Here is a 23,183-nt window from a genome sequence, read left to right as displayed (position 1 = left end):
AATGTCTCCATGAAAACTTTCTGGTGCAGCTAAGGGTATAGGTGTTGGTATTTCTACTATAACCGGGGGGGGGCCTTTGTCAGATTCCCTTCTACCTGCCACGAGAATCCCCTTGTATTTCTGCCTGTACTGATGGCAAATGGATATCTTTGCATCCATTCCACCTTATCTTGTAAAGCAGTTGTCTCTCACTCTTGATGCAGACATGTCTTGTTGAACTATTGCTAATGTGGCCAATACAGCCTCCAAAGTGGCCATATTGACCCTGAACTGACCAGGGGGTACAGAGTACGTGGGCAGATTATTCTGTCAGTCCAACAAATTCCTCAGCATCAGTTTGTTGCTCAATAGGGTCCACATCTTGCCAACCTCACTTACACATGCTGTAAAAGCACAGAATATTGAGGGGATCAAGCGAGGGATGGGAAAGGGATGGGAACAGCTGGGAAGGAGACCTCAAACAAAAAAGACACATATATGCATAACATTACATGTACAAATACCTGTAAATCAAAACCCCAGCCTGGTTTTAAGTGAGTAGAGAATACAAAAGCTCCTGTCAAAGTAACTCCTAATGATGCTGTTCTGAAGTGATGCAAATGAGTGAGAGCATTAGTATTCCATCCTACTTATACACCTTAATATTACTATTTCAGTAAAGGCTGTAGTGGAAGAACAAGTCTAATACCGACCATTGTAGACCAAAAGTCTTGCATCACAAGGGGAGAGCCATCAACCCATAACTCTCTAAAGAACCCCTGGTAAATGGCAAACATAACATGTAATAAGAATAACTCCATTCTAAGTGCAGTGCTAATTTTCAGGCACAGAGTGCATAAGAAAGAAATTTTGCATCCAGAATCCGCTGCGCTATTTACATCACAGGGCTCTAGGACAATAACATCACCTCCAAAGGTCTGCAGTGCCTTTTACCACTATAGTATGCTGAAGTTTTAGATAATATCCTCCCAAAATCAGTAACACTGTATACCCCACATTACTCTGTAAAGCAATGTCAAAAGTACAAACGAATCCAAACTGCAAATATGGATGATTCTCAGTTCCAGCCCACAGAGAGGGCTGTGATTCCCTAAATCAGCAATATGGCTGACTGAAAGGATGTTCACCATAGTTGAAATGTATCTTCTCGACACCGTCTGTGTTGGTGGCTACAACCGTAGGAAAAGACACACTCAGAGGAATATCTTTACAATGAAGGGTGACACCAGGAATAAGTACATCCACATTTTTACACCAAGTAGAAAGAAGGGCCAAGAGTTTTGCCGGTGCAAGGGCATCCTTACGGCACCATCCGCCGGCACACAGCATCCCGTAAACTACATTCTGAAAATCTGTGAATAATCTGCAGGTCGCCGTGGGTAGAAATGCTTTTAATAGCCTGCCTGCATTGCCACTGCCATGATGATGTCAGCGCTGCATGCGAGCAATACGCTTGCATTGCATCATGGGGGTTGTGATTCATTGTTTCCTCCTTCAACATGTACAATGTTTGCAGTATGTAAACACCCCCAATATCTTAATTTTCTCACCGTCTCCACATACACCACCACTCCATTAATAATCTGAATACTGTGACATACCTTTCTAAACTTATAGATGCCTTCTTTTAGATTCCTGACAACACCACCTGAGGGGTCTGGCAGCATTCATTACCTTAATTCACTGTGCTCATTTGCTGTATGGAACAATACATGTAAACAACTAATTTAGCAGGTTATACAGTGTCAATACAAAGTCAGTTTTACCCATGATTCCCCATAATTCAATAAAAAGAATGTAGCACGTTCTGGCACTGCATCCCAAAGTTGGTGTGTGCATGTTAACTGTGCTAAGCTCAAGTGAATATCAGTGAAACAACCTCCACATTTACAATCAGAAAATCAAGCCCATTTGGCATATAACTATCAATGCATGCCATTGGTGTGCTTGTATAGGTGAATCAGGCCCAAGTGGGCCAAGTAGCGTGTACAAGCTTGTTGAACGCATAAAACCACGGTGCATATTAGCAAGGCCGATATCGCCGCTTTAGCAGGACTAAGAGCAGTTAGCGACAGCTTATAGGAGATAGCTCCAGGATTGGGGCGCGCTTTGCATGTCAGCGATATTTATCGCTAATGACATGCAAAGTGGGTGTACCCAAACTGTTAGCAACTGAAAGCAGTCGCTAACACAGCTATCGCCTATTAGCAAGGCAGGCGAAGCAATTAAAAAAATCGCGCTAAGCGCGAATATCGCCAGAACATAACGCCTGCTCAGACCATGACTTAACCTGTATATCCAATGGGCGGTGGATATTCAGGTTAAGTCCCCATTAGCGATAATGCCTGAATATCGCTGGATTTCCACCAATATTCACGCATTGAGCTGGTATCGCCTGATTTTTTATCGCTTTAGAGATAAACGTTGCTAATAGCAAGTTATCTCTGCGATAATACCAGCGATAGGCGGCGATACAAAAATGCACTAAGAGCATTTAGCGATAATTATTGCTATTTGTTGCTAATATGCCTCTAGGATAATTAACATGTTACTAAAAGGGAATCATGCAAGTTCAGATGAGTTTGAGTAAATCATAACATAAACATATGTAAATGCAAAGTAAAATACAATTGGATGCCCCCCACTCAAGCTCAAATGGGCAAATAAAGCTAGAATAGCTTTAGAAAACAGATCAAAGATCTATGGGCTGGTGGAATCCTCCCAAGGGCAGGCCCATGAAACAGCATGAATATGCAACAAAAGAGCATACAAAAGACAACAAAAATCATAACATGTGTTACAAACACAGGTGCGAAAAGAGAAGAAAATATATGTACCAAGGGTATCTATAATATCAGGAATCTCCAATGGAGATATATTCTCATAGGCAGCTCAGAAAGACAAAAAGGGGGAGAAAGGGAACGGGATGTGAGTAGGGAAAGACAGGAGGAGAATGATAGGAGGCAGAGAAAATCAAGATCAAAGGGGCATAACCACCGTCAAATACATATAGTATGCACACAGAATGAAAACAGTGTTATCCAAAACTGCAAAAGACAGGTTCAGTTCCTGCTGCTGTCAGAAAACAGAAGCACTAATCAAATCAAAAACATCACAAAACAACAATTCACATGTGTAGAAAACAGGATCTTATCTGCCACATGCGTCCAGTGAGAGGGTGAACTGCTGAAGAAAAGTGTAGGGAGCTCTCACTGAGGTCACACTGGTTTCGTGGAGATTTCCTTTCCTCCTGTGAGAGAATAGACAAATAACAGAATAAGTGTGTGGTGGAGGTGCAGTATTGCCACACTGCAAAGCATAGAAAGGTAGGTGGAAGATGACATAGAGGTGCAAAAACGTAATCCATTACATGTACTTCAAGTACTTCTTCAGTGTTCCATCCCCCTGGGGTCTGGGTTTCCAGGTCTGTAATAGATTTATATTCCAGACACCTCAGGTTGAGTATCCAGTTGCTCCCTCTGATGAAGTGTGGAACTAGGTCAATGATGAAGAAGACCAATTTGCTACTGGTACTGTAATGTGCCTTGCCCGTACACACACAGTGGTCGTAGGGTCTCAATAAAGGGGACAGGAGCTTTATATATATTTCTTAATTTCCTAATAACTCTGGCGCTGTTTGGCAAATATCTGCTTTCACAGCTAATTCGTCACAATTCCGTGATTTTCACAAATGCAGGCATCAACAGGAAGTGTGATTGGCTCGCCTCAACATGAGCAGAGAGTTGCAGCCGCCATTTTACCTTATCGGAACAGTCCCCTGGTCTTAAACCAAATGTCAGAAAGTGGCATAAGAGGTCAGGTTGGATGTGCCCTGACCCCATGAGCGGAATATAGGGTTGTTGAGGAACCAATTTTGAGTCTAACATGTAGTCGAACAGTTTGTTGTCCCACTGGCGATAATCGTGAATTTGCTGCGACGGTCAGCCCGTTGCAATGAGTTTGGGTACATACACTGTGATGAATTAGTGAATATTATTGAAAAAAGATGTTTAAACACCCACCCTCAGTTTCACTTAGACACCGAGCGAGAGGTAAGTGGTGGTGGTGTCGGCAGCGGCAGCGGTGAGCAGTGAGCGAGGGTAGTGGTCTGTACTGGTCATCAGCACACCCCCTTTGGGACTATCGGCAACATCAGGTACCCTGCTGCGCTAGGCTGGGAATTCGTCCTACACTGCTTGTCTTGCTGCTTTGCCCCACCCTTGCTGCATTACAACTGCTCTGCACCAACCAGCTCCAGCCCACAAGACGGTGAGGTGTGGGCAGTGATTTGGAGCTCAGAAGCTGCGGAACCACTCACCCTCGTAGAAGCGGCTGGCGCTAGGCTGGTGCAGCTTGGGAGCTGGTGGGACCACTTACCCTACTCTTTTAGCCTCCCCTTGTCCCAACTTGCTACAGCATAGGCAGGGGAGGGGTAGGGGAGAGGCTTGTTTTTGGCAGAGGATTAGTAAGAGTCAGTGTGGCAGCTGACCAATGGACCAAACTCTACCTGTTCATCCCCCCATTATTCCCCCATTGTTTCTCCTAACACTGGGGCTTCATCCTGCCCAAGTTATGAAAGCCCACTAAAGGATTAGGACAGGGGAGTGGGGCATTGTATATTAGCCTTTTAAGGAAAAGAAAAAGAAAAGGCACGTGCAGAAAGGATGCTTGCATGTATTGGGAGTCAAACACAGTATATATTTTACTGGATTAGCAATCATCTAGGACTGTGAAGGAGCCAGTAGGAAAGCGGTAAGGAGATTGGATAATGAGATAATGGCACGGAGGAGCAGCGACAAAAGGCATGGCTGCCATGAAGGATAGAAGACAGAGGCTGCTTACCACGCCTGCGGACGAAAGACGAAAATACTTGTGTGTGTCATGGGCTATTTTGTAGCCGCAGACCCAGAGGTTATAAAGAGAAATGTCACCAAAAGGAAAATCGAGGGGGTAAAAAGGGACAGAAAGTTGTTGTACTAAGAAAGTGCAAAAGGGACCAGCATCCAAAGTCATTAGCGAATACTATTATGGACCCCCTCGAAGAAATGTTAACATCTAGTAGGCAAGATACAGTGTTACTCCCCACAGAAGAAGTGAGTGGGACACCCCTGGAGCAATCCATAAAAGAATTTGAGGGAAAATATTTGAAAAGGAATCCTGAGGTTTGTTATCATTCCTTTGTGTCAGGGGGTATCCAAGGAAAAGACCATAAAGAGAGCATAAAGAACGTAACAAGTGTAACAAATGACTCTCTACTACCAGAGTTGGACCAATTGCTGGGAGAACGCAGAGGATTAATGAAGGGGGTTTGTTTTTATCAGAACCTAGGTTATCGTCATCACTCTGCCTCTCCCCACGGTAGATAGAGAAGTGTTGCGAAAAGCAGCTATTAGGCAGGGAAGGAAGGGAACCGATACCCTCCAGCTAGGCCCTACCTCCCCTGATACCCCACGTAATCCTTGGCACTCGGTATGACAGCAACCTCGGCCTCGTCATTACTCGAGGTGATGTTTTTAATGCAAAAGACACTTCAGGCAATTTTATAAGCTCGAGGTGAGAATAATGGACAAGGAAAAACCCATAAAACCTAGGCCTAGATGTATCAAGCCTTTTGCGAATCGCAAATGGTCTATTTGCATGTTTTGGCATGCATCAAAAATTCGCAATTTAAGGAATCGCAAAAATTTGTGATTCCTTATTTTGCCATAGCATTTAAGGAATCCTTAAATGCTATGTATGTAGCATTTTACAATTGCGAATTTTGGTTAAGAAATCGCAAATTACAACCAACTTGTAGTTAATTTGCGAATTCTTTTAAAAATGCACAATTTGGCATTTTTGAAGGTGGCATTTGACGCACACACATAGGGCATGTATGTGCGCCATATGCACACACATGTAGATTTCAGGGGTGCAGCGGGGTGTCTTTGAGACACCCCTGCCCCCTTGAAATTATTCTCAATTTGCGATTTGCAAATTGCGAATCGCAAATTGAGAATATTTTCACAATCATTCCTATGGGCCTCCTGCCCCATAGGAATGCATGGGAAATTATTCCTTATTTGCGAATTCGCAAAATGCGAATTCGCAAATAAGGAAGACTAAGAAATCGCTAAAATATAGCGATTTTCTACATAGATTCCATTTTGCGATTTCTAAATAGCGATTCCTTAAAAATCGCTATTTAGAAATTGCAAATGGGAATTTTGATACATCTGCCCCCTAGTTACAGCAGATCGCAGAGGTGCTAAAACAAATGAACAACTGTATGGCCACTATAGTATGACCTGTAGTAGAGAAAAGAGATCAGGAGGTATATGTGTCATCATGTGCGGATGAGGGTGAATCCATACAGCCTTAAAATCCCCCTGTGGTATATATCTCAAAATGCCCAATGTTGGTAATAAAGAGGAGGCTCTATGGGAGAATTAAGAGGTATATATCCAAGCATAAGTTTAGAAGGAATATGCAGAAACTGTTGAAAAAGAAAAAGGGTTTAAAATCAAATGGGAGGAAAGGGCACGGTTTGGCAGCACCAGACTTATAGAGACGATTGACAGATGGATCCAGAAGTAAAAAGGGATCAAGGGGGAATATAAATAGAAAAGACATAAGAACCCTGAAGGGGGTGAACACCTCGTTTGGAAGTATGCAATCCCAAGGCCTTGTAGTACAGAGGAAAAAGGAAAGAATGGGGAGCAGGGCGGGTGGTGAGCCGTCCGCCATAAGAATAAGGAGAGAGCCCTCTTCAGATCAACCAGGGAAAAGAGTCTGCCCAAGGCCGGAGTTAGTAACTACAGTCGGGAGGAGTAAAGGGAAGTATAATAACAGAGATAGCCTATGGGTGTTTATGGAACCATGGGGGCGAAAGTTAAGGAGAAAGCGGCAAAGGAAAATAAAACCCCTAAATCACTCAAACCTACTACAAATACTGGTTAAACGTCCTACATTGGGTAAGGTTACATCTGATGATATAAGGCAAATAGGTTTTGAAACTAATTTGGAAGGGAATGAGGTGACAAAGGTTCTCTTCTATTCCAAATGTGTAAAGCAGATGGTGGTAAGGGTAGAGGGAGAATTGGAAAAGGAGGAGATATGACTCATGCATGATGGTGAACAGGGTATAGAAGGGAGTAACCCTAGGGCCCTCACCTACCATGCAGGACTACACCTGGAGCAAATACAGTATGATATACTAGGTGCCCAGTATAGAAGAATGTGTACTTATAAAAATAAGGGAGGGATAAAAGTAACAATAGCAAATGCTGTAAAGAGTCCAGTGTTGGCCAACCGATTCAAACTACTTTTTCACTCTTTAATAAGTTGGGGTGATAATATGAATAAAGGGTTGAGCAACCTGGATTAGGAAGTGGGGTTCGCACAGAGCCTTCTGATAGCGTTGTGGAATATAGGGGGATATATAAGACAATTAAACCAAGACACCTTTAGAGGAATGTTAGGTAGTTATGAAATTATGGGCCAGATGTAGGTAGCACTTTACCGATCGGAATCGGATGAAAATACCGATTTTCGGCCGTTTCCGATCGTTAAAGGGCTATGGAGATGTAGGTGCACATATTCGGTAATTTTACCGAATCGGTATTATTACCGAATCGGTAAATTTACCGAATCGGTAATATTTACCGATTCGGTAAAATTACCGAAAATGCTAGAATGATATGTGGGTAGCCAATTTTCCATTGGCACATGGCTTTCAGAATCGGTATTTTACCATGGAATACAAATCCATGGTAAAATACCGATTCCTTTGTACATGCACATCTTAGGGCATGTCTGTGTGCCACATTGCACACATGCCCGTTTTGGGGGTGCTAGAGGGTGTCAAAGTGACACCCCCTGCACCCTTGACAAACTCGGTATTTACCGATTCGGTAAATACCGATTCGGTATTTGCATTGAATCCTATGGGCTTCAAGGCCCATAGGATTCCATAGCAAATACCGATTCGGTATTTACCGAATCGGTAAATACCGAGTTTTAAGGTATCGGTAAAAAATCCAGATGTTGGTACCTACATCCCATTTACCGATTTTGAAATACCGAATCTGTAAAATTCAGTATTTCAAAATCAGTAAATGTAATTTACCTACATCTGGCCCTATGTGTTTTCAGGAGTCCTGGTTGTGCAAGTTACCCGAACCAATAGACTTTTTTTATGCTTACTAAATAGGCAGTGCGTAGGAATTTAGGGCACCCTTCAGGGGGGTTGAATACATTGGTATCATCAAAAATAGCCAACAAAGTAACCAAGTTAAAAGTGAAATGTAGGTGGCTATTAGCTAGTCAGGTAGAGCTCTATAGTGGCACGTGGGCAAGAAGACAAATATTGGGGATCAATATATACATTCAGCCAGGCGCTATAACAGACTATGAAGAACAACTGGGAGTGCTGGAGGAAGATCTGGAGCTCATCAGTACAACAAATCATCACAGCTGATAATGACCCTAGGAGATTTTAATCACAAACTGAACCCTTCCCCTAGTAACAAACTGTTAAAAGACCTATTAACCGTAGCACAGGTACCCCCAGCAATCTTTGCTGGGGTAGGTAGTTCTGCAAGAGACAAATCTCTAGCAAGGTTTCTTGGATCCAATGGGTTATTTTGTGCCATTGGACAGCCTGACATCGAGCGCACTGCAAGAAAGGCTTTGAGGTATTGCAGAGTGAAGGCGGTGACCACTGGCACCTACAACTATCAATTAGGATAGAGCAAGAGTTAGAAAGAAAAAGAGTGGTCCCTTTACAGATAAAACACCCTAGACGCATAACCACCTGTGTGGACAGCTTTAAATTGGTCAATGACCTGATGATAGATAATATGTCCTATGGTAATCTGGAGAAAGAGAGAAAAACCTAACATGGTATAACCAGATAATTGAGCAGGTGGTCAATTGTTTAAGGATACATGTAAAATCGGGCCCCACCCAAGAAAAGAGAGAAAACAAATGGCTGGTTTATTAACGAGTGTAAGAACCTAAAATTGAGGGTACAAAAATGGAAAGGGAGCTAAGAAAAAGACAGGATAAGGAAACAATGGAGAGCATTCGTGTGGCAAAACTTGTGTTTACAAATAGAGTGAATGAAAGGAAAATATAATATATGTCCAAAAATTGGCAAACAATGTTAGAATCGATAAGCACAAATGATATAAGACTATTCTGGCGATTGGTAAGAGAGGGAAACGTACAAGGGGAAATGCAGTGTTTAGTAGGAGAAGATGATTGGGTTAACCATTTGAGTAACTTGTAAAATGGTAAGAGGATAGACACTACCTTGGAAATAAGGTCCAAGGATGTGGCAAAATTAAAGCAGTACTTCTCTTTTCAAAATTTAAAAGAAAGCATCCGATCTTTAAAACTAGCTAAAGCCGCAGGGACAGATAATATACCAGCAATTATATAAAAAGAAATAACACTGACTGTTGGGCAAGCTTTTTAAATTTTACCTTCCATTGGAGGGGGCTAATGTTAGACCAATAAATAAAAAGAGGACGCTACACAGCCGCAGAATTATCACCTTATAAGTTTACTGGATGTGGGGGAGAAAGTATTCTCTAAGATATTGTTAGGCGTATTGAAGAGCTGCGTAGAAGAGCACAATTTGACACTGATAGAGCAAGGCAGGTTCATAGAGGGCCATTCAACAATGGACCATTGCCTTAGTTTATGGGCAATGGGAAAAAACGCAATTGAATTGCGAGGGAATCTGTTCTGCTGTTTTCGGCCAGGGTAATTTTGGATACCCTTGGACCTTTATCCAAGAAAATTCAGCTATAGAACGGATTTTGCCAGTGTTGTGTCCTGGCCCCACTGTTATTTTCTTTGTTCCTTTCTGACTTACCAAACATATTAAGTAAGGCTGGTGGGTTAAGCCCTAAGGGGGGGGGGACTCATATATCATGTCTGCTATACTCTGACGATCTAGTGAGAACAGACATGACAGAGCTGGGTTTGCAAAAAAACCTGGACATTTTTCACGATTATTGTCTAAGAAACGCTTCACGGTCAATTTAGAAAAGATTAAAATAATGGTGCTGGGGAAAAGAAAGAGTTCTTTTAATTGGCAACTAGACGAGGTCAGCGTCGATGTGGTGGACAAATATAAATACTTGGGTATGGGGTTTGATAACAAGCTAAATTGGAGGGATCACATGCAGCCTTTAAAATCAAAGGCTCTTTCCTTAGCATGGGGCCTTAAACAATTAAAGCAGAAGTATGGAGGCCCTTCCTTGTGGCCAGTTCTATCAGCTTTCAATGCAATGGTCTGCCCACAATTCCAATATGGTGCGGAGGTTCTATTTGTAGGTGGCAAATTGGGTTGGAATTTAGAGGAGGGATTATGTCAATAGTTTCTCTAACACACACACACACACACATTATCTATCTTTCTATCTATCTATCTATCTATCTATCTATAGATATATAGATATGTGCATCTGTGTTACATTTTTTAAATCTTTACTCAAACTCAATGATCATAAAAGTATACAAAATAGACATCAAAACTGACAATAGAACACTCTTTAAAGAATCAGCATCATGCATATACAGGTCCAGCCTTCAAAACAGTGTTAAACTCATTGGTTTAAATTGAGTAAAAAGACATCCCAGTTCTTACACGCCAAACATTTTTAAGATATAAACATTAATATTGATCTTGGGAGTGCCCAACTTCTGTAGGTATATAAGGGTCAAATTAAATGTATTACATCCAATAACCCGTAAAATTGAAATTATAAACTTTTTCATATAACAAGAGTAAAAAACCACCTATGGGTGCTGCAAAACTAGAATGGGTTTGGAAAACATGGCGGCCGGCTAGTTGAGGGACGCGGGTGTCGGCTGAGGCAGGCGGAGCTCCAGGTGGTTCTTCACATACCGTGTGGGAGTCCAGTGTGTGTTGACTGGCCTGGCGTCCGAGAATGTGGAGGTTTCTTCCGTGCTGTGCGTCTTGAGCTCCGAGCTAGAGAAAGGCGCAGGCTGCCGGTGAATTTCGGGTTTTGGGACGTGCATGGCGGGACTCGTTCCTGGCGATGCAGGAAGTTTGCAGAGACGGGATGAGGCCACGGAGGTGAAGGTGGAGCCTGTGAGTCAGGCAAAGCTCAACTGGGAGCAAGCTGCCTCGGAGAAAAAGGGAGAGGCAGGCGGATGGACAGAAGGGGTGAAAACACTGCGGAGAAGAGTGTTTCACTGTCAAAGGCGTCTAAGGTACTTTTTTTTTACACTCTACCCCAGAAACAGTTGCAGGAGATTTCACCCCCTAGGATAAATAGTAGTGTCTCTGCAGCCGTCAAATCTGTGAATGTGTGCAACCCATCTGGGGGGACCCGGTTGAGGTTAGATGATTCCCGGGGGAGGGAGTAGTGCTAGGGGCAGGCTCAAAGGCTATTTCCAGGTACACTTTAAGGAGCGCCGGGAAGGGGGGACAGAAGCCGTTCTTTAACCAGGAGGACTCTAACAACATAGACGTTAAGGAGGTTAAGGCCAGGGACAGGTGCACTGTTGAAAATAAAAAAAAGCTGTAAGAAGCTGGCAACGGGGGGCTCGGTAGAGCGTAAGATTAAGGTGACACTCTCACTTATCATTTCAAAGTGTTGCCGAAGACTTTGGTGTTGAAAGGGAAATCCCTACCCACACAGTTAACAGGGCCAGCGATGACCCCCGAGGGAAGGCAGCTGTATCAGAACAGGGCTGGTGAAGGGGACGGCTTGGAAGAGGCGTTTGATACAGATTTGACGGATTGGTCTAAACATTTGAGTCTGAATCATTTTCATGTTTTATCCTTAGATATGGGTGAGGGTGATGAGGCTCCTCAGGCTCAGGCTGAGGTTAATATAAGTGAACTATCCCAGGACGCAGGTCCTGAGGTAACTAGCCCTGATATTACGGTAGTCCCAACTCTTGGTGCCATACAATCAATTTCTGGGGAAATGCAATCCGACCCTCTAGGGCAGTACAGGGAGATTGAGCAGGGGGCAGTAATCTCTTGATAATCAACATGTTAAAAAAATTAAATCTAGAAATGCAGAAGAGGTTTGAGATATCAGAGTCGAACCAGGAAACGATTACGGCGGCTTGCGGTTTGCTAGAGAAGAAGATAGATGATTTGAGCATTCGAACTATAGCACATGAGGTTGGGGTTAAGTATCTCAGAGAGGAGGTTATGGGTAATCGGAAAGAACTAGAAGTTATTAAGATTAAGGAAAGGGACCATGAGGAAAGGGTAAAAAGATTGGAGAACATGCAAAACTCCTGGAGGGTAAAGAAGGAGTAGATATTAGAAAATATGTAGTGCAGTTGTTGAAGAGTGAGTCGCATTTGGAGGAGACAGAGGAGGAGATCTCCAGAGATATTCAGAGAATACATTGTGATCCCTTCAGGTTGAACCCTAATCATGCTAAACCCAGGATAATTATGATAAACTTCATGACTTATACTTTGAAAGAAAATATTTGGGCGAGTGCTCTTAGAAGAAAACTTTGGAAGTAGATCAGACTTATCGTCTGTCCCTGCTGATAGGCAATGGGAGCTTGGCAAAAGGATCGAGCCACTGAGGAAATTAGGGGCTTCGGTTCAGTTGAAGTTTCGAAGCCCTCTTAAAGGTGATGTGGAACAACAAGATGCACTCATTCCGTTTTGTTGAAGAAGTAGATAATTTCTTGGAAGAATGTCAGCATGGAGATATTTAAAGCTGGAATTCTAAAATGTTTTTGTGACTGTTTATGTTGTCTCTTAATGGACTCCAGATGTGTACTTTTTGGTTTAAGTTTATTTGAGGCACCGCCCGTCAAGGACACCCATAGGGCTTAATAGTCATGGGTATTTGGATTGGGTTTTCTGGGGAAAGGGGGTTGGTTTTAGGTTTCCTTTGGGGTGGTGGGGGGGAGGGGAGGGGAAAAAGCAGAAAAATCCTCAGGTGCGTTCTTGCTGTGATTGGAAGGGAGGGTGCGAGAGTATGATTGCTATTGGCTTGGATGAGTGGGGGTAGTCTTAACGAGTTGAAAATTTTATCGTGGAACGTTAATGGAATGCGGGTGAAGAGAAGATGTGAGTTGATTTTGAAATATTTGAGGGACTCTCCGGCACAAATAGCTATTTTACAGGAGACCCACCTAACTGGAGAGGAGAGTAAGGAGCTGTTCACTGCTCAGCGCTGGCTGGCTCAGGCTGTATATACTCCACAGACCGCCATGACATAGGGACTTGCCGTCTTAATTAAACAAGGTTTGAATGTTTCGGTGGAAGGTAAGGCTGCTAGCGTGGGAGGGAGGTGGTTGATTGTTAAGGTAAAGGTATATGGGGAAGTGCTTATTTCGGTGGGATAATATGGTCCGAACCAGGACGACATAGGATCTTTAGATGATTTGGCTGGGGAATCATTTAATTTTGCAGGACGTATTATTATCGCAGGTGATTTTAATGCAGTGTTGGATCACAAATTAGATCGATCTGAAAATAGTAGAGCGGCTGTGAATCCTAGAATGTCGGGTAGAGTCAGACTGCTGATGACTCAGCTGAGTTTATGTGACATTTGGAGATGTAGGTTTGGACAGCAGCTAGGATTTATGTTTTATAATGAAAGGTATATTCATAAATCCTAGATTGATTATTATTTGGTGGACCAAAGGCTGGTTGATTCAGCTGTTCAGTTGTTCAGGTGGGCCATATTGGAGTACATCTTTCAAACCATTCAGCTATATTTCTTAAATTAAGAATAGGGGGCAGCACATTGGCTTCAATTTGAAGGTTGGATCGAACGATACTCTCTGATCAGGTGGCAGCGGAGGTTTTGTAGTAGGAGACAAACGTTTTTTCTTTATAAGAATCAGGGGTCAGATAAGACAGAGATTGTTTGGGATACATACAAGGCATTTATGCGGGGGAGGTTGGGAGCGATGGCAACAAAAAAAAAAAGACTTTACTACAGTAGAGTTACGGATTTTGAGGAGAAAATTAGTAGAATGGATGCTGGTTTATTTACCCTGGATAGCAGGGGGCCTAGTGAAGAGGTTTTAAAACAGCTCACTGATTTAAAAACAGATTTAGCCGGAATCTTGAGTGAGAGAGTTAAGGAGAAGTGGGACGCCAGCCAGCTCGGGCATATTGAATATGGGCAGGGGTGCAGCAAGCTTTTAGCCTGGAAGACAAAGAATGATCAAGTTTGTAACATGATCAAAGAAGTTAAGTGTGAGGAGATGGGTTTATTGATTACGGACAGTAAAGGAATAGCTGCAGCATTTCATGCGTATTTTGGGAAGGTTTATCAGGAGGATTTGGTGGTTGAAGACTTGGCAGCCCAAGATGGGCGGAATTATTGGATCCCTTCTAGTTGAGTTTAAGGATGTCTTGAATCAAGAGATTACGGAGGGGGAAGTTGAGGAGGCTATTAGGGGGGAAAAGAGGTAAGGCACCTGGGCCAGATGGCCTTCCCACTGAACTTTAAAACTTATTGGCTACTATTCTAATCCCAATTATGTGTAAGCTGTTTAATGAGATTTTTGGGGGGTTTATTTCTCTGCCCTCCTCATGGAATGAGGCGAATATAACGTTAATACTTAAGCCAGGAAAATCACCAAACAATGTTGATTCTTACAGGCCTTTTTCCTTATTGAACACCAAATATAAGTTGTTTGCTAAAATTATGGCTGGGAGACTGAATGGTGCCATTTCACAGATAGTCCACAAGGACCAAAAGGGTTTTATTGGAGGCAGACAGTTGAAAGAGCTGACTTTTTCCCTTATTGGTTCCATTGATATGGCATTGGCCTATGATCTCCCCTTGGCGATTATCGCTGAAGATACTGCCAAGGCGTTTGATCAAGTTAATTGGCATTATTTGCACACCTTAGTTAAACATCTTAATCTTGGACCAAATTTCTCTAATACCCTGTTAGATATATACCAGGCTCCCACCGCACAAGTGTTAGTGAATGACATGTTAACCCCACCAGTACCTATCAGGCGTAGCACTAGGCAAGGGTGCCCTTTGTCATCACTTTTATTCGACATGTATATAGAGCCCTGGCATGTAAAATAAGGAGAGAGAAGATAGTACCCTTTGAGTTTGGAGGTTTGTCCAGGAAGATAGGGCTTTATGCAGACGATATAATTATCTATACCTCCAACTTACAGCAAACTATGAGCAGCCTTTTAAATACTGAGGGAATTACAGGTAAAAATGAGATGAGGTATCTTTGAGTTAGGATAATTCATAATATTGCGGATCTTACTATAGTTAATTTTGCTAGGCTCAAAAATCTGGTGAAAATGATGATTTTGCCAAAGTTAGGCTTTTTATTCGAAATGGTTCCTCTGATGTTTAAGAAGGAATGGTTTTTAAGGATTCATAGTGAGATCAGTACTTTTCTGTGAGCATCAAAAGGCCCCCGCCTGTCGTGGAAGAAGCTTAGGAGAAGGTTGGTGAAGGGAGTTTTAGCGGTTCCGGACCTGCAATTGTATTCATGGGCCCTTTTGTTGAAAAACAGTAGGGTGTTGCTGAATAGACCGACAAACACGTTAATGGGAAGTATGTTTCGAGCAATGCTGAAGAAGGAAGACTATGATGGTTTTATGTATACGTTCGCTGATCCAAAATTTTTCATAAAGGTTAAGTTAAAAGTTTTAAGATATTCGGCAGAGACTTGGTTCAGAATCAGGAGGGCTTTAAAAATATTCCCTATTACAGCCAGATGGCTTCTATTTGGGACTCGCCGGGATCTCCACTCTGGTCCATGGATTTGCTGGCTCGATCTCTAAGGGAGGGAGGGCTCCAGAGATAGAACCAGTTATTTCCGGATGGAAAACTAATCTCTTGGGGGCTTTGTGAGGAGGAATGGGGCTGTAGTTTTTCCAGATTTAAATATTTACAGGTTCAAAGCTGGTCAGCTGTTTTGGGTGATCAATTTGGACTGTATAATGAGTTGGAGGAGAAGCTTTTTTTCAGCGTCGTATTCAAGAAAGAAACATCACTATGGTACTGGTTGATGTTAGAGACGGAGGATGACCCTTTCAAGTTGCCGGAGACCCTGTGGGGAGATTGTTTGCCGGAGATCGCTACTGAAGACCAATGGCAAGTAACAATGTCTATGCTCTATAAAATAGTAAAACCTGCAAATTTAAAGAGGAATCATTTATTTACGATGCATAGGGCGTATTGGTCCCCGCAAAGGCTCTTGAAATTTGGCTCAGGCAGAGTGGTGGTGTGCCCCAGATGACCTGGACATGTTTCTATGTTGCCCGAAGAACTCTGCATTCTGGGAGGCCGTGAGTACCTGTTTGTCGAGTGCCCTAGGATTGCAGATCAAGGTAAGCCCTGAGTTGGTTATATCTGGAAGGCTCGGTCTGCAAGGTAAAGGCACAGATGACAGTGCCAAGCTTATTTTTTAGGCTGTTCTTCTGGCGCAAAGAGAAATAAGTAAATTATGGGTCTCTCCGGTTTTGCCAACAAAGGTTGATTGCTTACGTTCTATGAGATTTATTGCAAAATTGAACATTTCGGATCAGACCAGGAAAAGATATACATTTTGGTCTCCTTTTTTGGCACTTTTTGGGTGAGGGTAGGGTGAGTTGGTGTGCAGAAAACACAAGTCCAAATATTAAGCCTTAGCATCCCTCGGCTGTTGGAAATTTTCCTGGTTTCTGGGAAGATTTGGGGTAAGGACTGATGCGCTGTGGAGGGAGGCTCCCCTCCCTTTTCCATCGAGGGTGTTCCCCCCTGAGGAAGCTCTATCCTAAGGGGTGTTAGTCTACCCCCCTCCCCCCATTAACCAGTAAATGAGGTTGAAAGCCCAGGGTGGTTTCATTGAGTATTGGGCGGCGAAAAAGGCACAAGAGGATGAAAAAAAATCAAAAGTAAAAAACCACACCAAAATACAAAATGAAGCAAACTTTGCTGATATCTTTCATAGGAAGGACAGAGGAGAATACAGGCTTGGTCAAACTGTCCAAGAGGTAAACAAAGCTGCTGTCAAATAATTCCTAAATAGAATCTACTCAGAAGAGACCTATCCCTAACACGTAAGGCAAAACACAGATATGGCTCTACACCAGGGAAAGTTCTGACCATAATATACTCCTTGATCTGGATTTGAGTACACTCTCGCAAATCCCACTTCAGTTGCTTTAGGGCTAAAAATGAGTACTTTACCCCTGACCTATCACCGTTTGATATACCGGTTGGGTTGAAAAATAAATGGTCTTCCCAAGGCGATACATGTTGTCTTGATGTATTGTAACCAGGGTATACAGCAACCCTATCACAAGATAGAGAGTTGTATCCAATTTCTCTCCTGAGCACAGCCATGGGATTACTCCAGACAGAACACCACAACAATAGTGGAGCAAGATTTACAAGATCCATGATGCACTCCAACCCCAGTTCCTCATGTATTATATAAAAAAGAGAGCTAAACAGGATACCAAGTAATCGCCCACACGCACTATTCTCTTCGACCAGAAGGCTATGAGCTTTTTATAACCCCATATACCAAAACCCTACATTACAACTGGGATGCACTTCATACGGTACACAGCTAAGGAAGGGGCAATCATCTTCATGCCTATTCAGGAGGTTAAATTATTTAAGAACCCAACACTCTGTACAAAATGTTTTCCTAACTATAGAAACACATGGATTCTATGAGCCTAGTAAGTCGAAGTAACCCCAAGATAGGAAAACTCCTGTACTTTAATGATGGGGCGACTTCCAATAAATATTTGCCTCATTTTAGTATGGCCATGGTCTCACTCCATCACAAATTTTTTATTTGTGTTAATTTCCAACTTCTAATTAGCCATAATCTCAATATAATTCTCTATTAAAATGTTGAGACCCGTGGCGTCCTAGAGAGCAAAACTGAATCAGCAGCATAGGTTAGTGCTGGTATAGGAGACTTTTTTATCATAATGTCATCTACATCTTTAGTTACCAGAGCCTCCTCTAACCCCAGAACATACAGTAAAACAAATCAGTAATCTTTTGATTTTCCTTAAATTTGACAACCGCTGAAAGATCATAATGAAGGGCACACAAACAACCAAGGAGCCCCTTTTCAGCCTCCTATAGCCTCTAACTAGCTGCACAAGAGAGAACTTACCACAGAGTCAAAGGGGCAGGAGAGATACATGAAGGCTAAAAAAATGGCTCCATGCTTGGCAATAGTATATTTGCTTATCACTAGACAATTATGCAAAGTCCCCAGCCCAGTACGAAATCTATACTGCAGTTTCGAGAGGACTCCCTTATCCTTGCCACAGGCAGCCAATCTATTACAGACTATCCCCCCTACAATCATTCCATTGGAGTCTAAAAAAGAAGTGGGGCAGTAACATCTTGGATATATATATGTGTGTGTGTGTGTTAGAGAAACTACCCATCTATTCCTAATCCTCCAATACCACTACACCCTAAAATAAACTTTTATTACATAACTAAAAAATAAACATTGAAATAATTAAATAACAATTAAAAATATAAAATGGTTAACATAAAAATAGACTAAAAATATAGAATTAAATAGTACTACCCAAATAGTCTCCCAAAAAGGCACACCATTAACTACTTATATTTAATTAAAAATGTTTTAAATGTTTAAAGCAATACACAATAATTTAGATTTATGAAATAAGTAAAATTTTGTTTGTATAAGCTTTATTCGAGACAATTCTCATAAAAGCACATAAGATCAAAACAGTTACACAAAAATACATAATCACAGAGTAAAAAATTCATTAAACACAGTCTAGCTCATACTACATTACACATAGAGCAATTTATACCAATAATATTACATAAAAATTTATTAAAAAAGGGAATACCTGGTTACCTGCTACCCCCCAAGGACCGTCGTCTTATCGCCCAAGCCCAACCCATGTATTTGGCTACCCCCATGACTATCGAATCCTGGTTTGTTGTGCATAGGATTCTTAAGGCCACTACACTGTCTCGTGTCCCCAGGTTTTTGCATACCGGCGAGAGCCATTTTCTCCTCGGTTTTACATAGGCTTGACATGCGAAGAGAAAATGGCCTATGCTCTCCTCGGCATTTTCGCAAGCAGGACATAGGTTATTAGTGGGTCTGTGCCAGCCAGATGTCAATTTCTTAAGGGGGATAGATCCTGACCTTAACTGAAAGACAAGTTTCCTGTCCATAGGTACCGTGATATTGGCCCAGTAATTTTCTAGGACAGGAAACATTTTAGTCTCCAGGAAACGACCAGACATAGAATCTACCCTTGTGTCATTCAGCATCTTGCCTCCCACCCAATCCCAATATTGCTCTTTGAGGGCTTCTTTGCTTGGGAAGATTTCTCCCTCTGGGTTGTTCCAAAGATTCGAAAACCCTAGATTTACCAACATGGTCTTCAGGTGTTTTAACCATTTTATCTTATGGAAGATATCTTCCTTGATTATCCACAGAAAGCCCTCTGCGTATTGTCTTATTTCTGGAGTCGTCCAGAGGCGTCTCCAGTAAAGAACTGGTCGCAATCGAGCTCTGTCGACAATCGTACGTCTGCCTAGCTCCAAGAACAATGGGATTAGGGGGGTGCTCTGTGGAAGTCCAGTAATCCCTCGCATGAACTTGTTCTCGGAAGTCTGAAGAGCCACCAGACTATCCCAAGCCCATAGTTCCGCGCCATATAGAGTGGCACCCAAAACCTTCGCATCATATACTGTCAATGCGGGTTTTATAGGTTTTGTTTTTGATTTACGGTGTTCCCCCCTTAGAGCACCTGAAAGCTGCTGGTGCTTTAGGACTACTTTATTCACATGATGCGTCCAGCCAGTCCCCCCCGCGATCTGCACTCCCAAGTACGTGAATTCATTAACTATATCAAGCCTGCGGTTATTTAGGGTTATCTTGGGATAGCTCCTGCGTCCTGCGGAGAAGGCCATTAGTTTAGTTTTTCCTACATTTACCTCTAGCCCGTGCTCCACGCAAAAAGCGTCAAAAATGCTTAATGCCCGTTGCAGCCCCATGGGGGTCTTAGGCAAAATAAGAGTGTCGTCAGCGAACATCAGGATCGGAACCCTGGTGTCCGCTAACGATGGTGCATCTACACTAGCCTTCAACATTCTCTCGACTATCCCGTTAATGAATAACGAGAAAAGTAGAGGGGCCATGGAACAGCCTTGCCTAACACCCCTTTCCACAGGGAAATCCAGTGTTGTCTCCCTACTTCCTCCCCACTGGACTCTAGCAAAATTGGATTCATGCAGTCGCATGATTATTGTTAGCAGATCTGCAGGAATCCCCAGCTTTTGGAGAACCGACCATAGTTTGTACCGGGGGACTAGATCGAATGCCGCCCGCAGGTCGACAAACGCGACGTACAGGCAGCCCCTTCCCAGTTCGACGGTCTTCCACCGCAATATGGTGAAGCGGAAGACCTGGTCAATGGTACTAGTTGCTCGCCTAAATCCCGCTTGGTATGGGGAGAGGGCGCTATTATCTTCTACCCAGTCCATTAGCTGGTTTGTTACCATTCTCCCAACAATTTTCTGCATGGTGGCTATTAAACTTATAGGCCTATAATTAGCAGGCAATGAGCGATCGCCCTTCTTGTGGATGGGGATAATGGTTGCACCCTTCCAAATGTCTGGGACCACTGCCCCCTTTGCTAGGGCATTTGCTACAAGAAGGGTGTATCTCGCCCATCTAGTCACATCATGTTTGAAAATATCAGGGGGGATACCATCTGGACCTGGCGCCCTCCCACATTTCGCGGAACAGATGGCAATTTCCGCTTCTCTAAGGGAGAATAGATCTTCGGTTGCATAAACCAGTATTATATTGTCAGCTGCCACGGGTTTGTTACTTTCCGCGTACTGTGGTCCGAAGTAATCGACCCAGGCTTCCACTGGTACATTGTTGTCAGCTTTTACTGGGCCCACACCACTACCCCAATTGATAATTTTCCAGAATAACATTGAGTCTTTATTATCAGAGGCTTCTTTTAATTGGGCCCAATGTTCTTCGTCCCATTTCTTTTTGGCACGATAGATGGCTAATTTGTACAGTTTCCTGTTCTTTATCACTGCAGCACGGTCCCTGTTCCTTATGGCATGCCCCAGGTCTAGACGTGCTGTTCTACAGTGGTTATCAAACCACCTACCCACTTCCTTAGTTTTCTTCCCTTTTCTTTTCTTAATGAAAAAACATGGTCTTAAAAGGGAGAATAACTTATTGTGGATTTCAGTGATGCCGTTGTCCCCTGGAACCACTGGGACTGCTGCTTCAATCGCGGAAATTGCACGATCAACCTCATTAGTAATATATGTCATATTGGCCTCATTTGCTAGTACCTTGGGCCATTTTAGCCTTCGCTCATCGTTACTTAAAAGAGGGGTTTCGTCGTGTGTCTCAATAGGGTTTCCTGAGCCGGTGTTCCACCACCTATGAGACACACATAGGGGGTTGTGGTCACTTTCAACCCGGGGCCTAACAGCCATGTCGACAACCCCATTCCACAGCTGGAGACTACACAATATATAATCAATTCGGCTCCTATTAATACCATTGTCAAAAGTGTAGCAGCCCTCCTTGTCACCAAATGTCCTGCCGTTAAGAGCTCTTAGACCATGTTCCAAACAAATTCCATTTAGCAATAAGAACTCTTTTGTCCATCGCTTCACAGGTTTTAGGTTTAGAGATGGTACTCCCCAGAGATTATCCTCTTCACTCTCCATAAGGTCATTTGTACAGTCCAAGGGTTCAAAAGTCCTGTTTAGATCCCCAACAATTATCTTTACATTTTCCTGGGAATTGGCCTCCATGGCATCAGACAACAACTCAATAGTGGATAGATTTGTTACTTTGTCTCCTCTCACATAAACATTGTATAAATCTATTGGTTGGCCCTTAGCAACAGAGATTCTTAATGCTAGCAGATCAATGTTTCCCACTTCCAGGATTTTTATGTTAATGTGCAGATCCTGTCTAACCCAAACAGTTAGGCCACCCTTGGGCCGCCCTCTTCCCCCTTTTGAGGCTGGTATACAATAATTCAAGTAACCTAGGCAAAAGAGTGGATCGCAAGCCCAGGTTTCTTGAAAACAACAAATGTCAAAACCACTTATAAAATCCACCCAGGATTGGGAATCCAACTTGCTAGCCAACCCGGCGACATTCCAAGATAAGAGGGTACCAATGTCTGCATTTGTCCTGTCCCGAGCTTTGACAAGTGGAAATACTTGGGCTGACATTGGACTTTCCATTGGACTAGTCAGCCTTTCTAAATCATCTGTGGGGTGTACAGTTAGATCATCTATTACTGGGTATAAGACATTTGTGTTTAGTGTTCCCGGTCTTACGCCACCTTCTTCAGCCACACACCCAGCTTCAATGTTGTTCACAAATAGATTTGTAGCATTGGTATTACCACAGACATCACGTAACCCTTCTACTTCTTTTATGATCCCACCTGCGCTATCAATACCAGTTTGTCAATACCCCCAGCCCGAATCCTGCCAACCTACATAGGGATTGTAATATGTATGTAAGGTATGATTATGACCAGCAGGGGGAGGTGGTAAAGGAATAACTGGCCATGGTACAGTAGGGGGGATTAAGGGCTCGTTGAGTAGACTTGTAGTTACGCTTGAGGGTCGGGGGTAGAAAAAGGTAAGGTCCACAATACCAATACCACCCTTATTTGTTCCCCATCCCTGCCTTGTTATCCATCCCACCACCCTAGGGTCTTGGAAATTAACCAAAATACAATCCCCCCCCAGGGTTTTTGATGTATAACCCATCCAGTCAATTCTCCTTGCCCCTATTATTAGCCCGTCAATATCACCCGGCAGAGGACGGTTTTCCTTTAACCAGTGCATGGTCTTATTTTTAAGCATCTGGAAATTTTCTCTCTGTCCTGAGGGTAAAGGTGGTACATTGATAAGAACTGCCACGTAGGGGAAGGAGTCTGGAGTAAGATTAATTGGGGGTTTTCTATGGGGTGGCTTTGGCAAGGGCGGTGGGACAGGTTTGGGAACTTGGGGAACAAGTTGGAGGGCAGGCTTCTGCACCTGTAATTTATTATTTGCTTGGGACGATGCTAAAGATTTACCAGCCGGCTGGCATACATTAGCCCCGTTTCCTCCCCCCGGGATGTTTGGAGGTATGCGTATGTTATTGGTTACGTTTACAGGTGTTGGTACTTTACCC

This window comes from Lissotriton vulgaris, chromosome 9 (genome assembly GCF_964263255.1).
Source record: "Lissotriton vulgaris chromosome 9, aLisVul1.2, whole genome shotgun sequence".
In the NCBI taxonomy this organism is placed as follows: domain Eukaryota; kingdom Metazoa; phylum Chordata; class Amphibia; order Caudata; family Salamandridae; genus Lissotriton; species Lissotriton vulgaris.
The sequence above is the reverse complement of the archived record's forward strand: the minus strand, read 5'-3'. Positions refer to the sequence as shown.